A 1,620-nucleotide genomic window follows, 5' to 3' on the forward strand; every position below is an offset into this window, starting at 1 on the left:
TATATTTGCGTATGATTTTCGCATAATAAGCTTCAAATTGAACATTGAAAAAGATAGAGAGATTTTTTTTAATCTTTTACCGACACAAAACTTAAACAAAACAAAGAGTTAAAGGTAATTTTTTTTTGTTACACTTCCCGGAAAAAAACGGTTACAACATGGGCTTTCATAATATGACCTTTTAACATATTAATGTTATGGACATTTAATAATTATCTTGACAAAAACAAAGACTATAAATAATTTATTATTAACAAAAGTATGAAATTATTTACAATTTGACGACTAATTTATCACCCTTTTTTATATGTTGAATTTTTCATAGAAGTTTAAAAATCATTTTATTTTCTTTAAACATGTACAACTAATTTATAATCTTTTATGTCATACTAAGTCAAGATATAATATTTTTTCATATTTTACACTAATAACCATTGTTTTTATATATCGTCTACAATTTTCTAATTATGTCTATTTGTTCAATTTTGTATATGATATCAAATATTCATCATAAATAGATGGTTTAAAATGCCAAAAAAATTATTTACTTAGTAAATATAATACATCAAATATTACAAATACATTATTTAGTTAAATAAATAACCATAAACTGAAAATTCATATCCGCGTTATCAGGGTCTAGTTACGGTATTAAATTAGAAGTGGAGTTAGATAAATGTCTAGGTTATAGTATATGGTTATTAGGCGGATATCAACGCATTTATGAGAAAAAGCAAGCAGAGACATGATTTAGTTAGCTTATGACCTACCTTATTTAATGGTATTGAAATATTCCGGTGCCTAATAACTGATCATGTATCTTTTTACGTAAATATTTTGTTGTTTCTTCCACAACCACTGATTATAATTTCACTTTTTAATTCATTTTTTCTTGTATTTTTCATGTCATATCAGTGAAGGTCAACGTGTTTTCCGCTTGTAGTCACATATGTAGTATTTGATAAACAAACTGAATAACGTAATATATATATATATATATATCTTAACTGGTAACATAAATGGTAAAAACAATCAAGCCTACTATACTCTTTTACAACAACGAACTTACACAAAGCGTAATATTTTGAATTATTTCTGCAATTTTAAATCTATTTTTTGGCAAAAAATCAATGAACTTGCTAAAACTATAATTTAATTATTTGTAGTTAGTTGACAAAAAAAAATTATTTGTAGTTATTGACGGGCTCGAGATAGTTCATATGATTTATTTCTATATATAGTTCCATCTACTTTATGTTTAAAATTAATGATCAGAAAATATAGTTAAAAATAATTTCTGAAATTCTACTTTACAATTGTGATATCATAGTTTTGGCATTTGTCTAGTTATGGCCGTATAATTTTATGTATAACCATGAAAAAGACAACTGTATAAACATTTGGGAAAGTAATCACATTATAGTTATGGAGATGTTTTGTTTAAGTATAACAAAACATTAATAGGAGAATGGACAATCTTACTGTCAGTTTGTTTGTTGTCTGAAACACCAAACTCACCCTCTTTATTCCGCATTTCTCTCCTCTCTTTTTCGTATTTGGTTAATAATCATTTTATTTACTCATACTACAATGATTTTATTTCAGAAAATTATATTTTAT

This window comes from Brassica oleracea, chromosome C6 (genome assembly GCF_000695525.1).
Source record: "Brassica oleracea var. oleracea cultivar TO1000 chromosome C6, BOL, whole genome shotgun sequence".
Taxonomy (NCBI): domain Eukaryota; kingdom Viridiplantae; phylum Streptophyta; class Magnoliopsida; order Brassicales; family Brassicaceae; genus Brassica; species Brassica oleracea.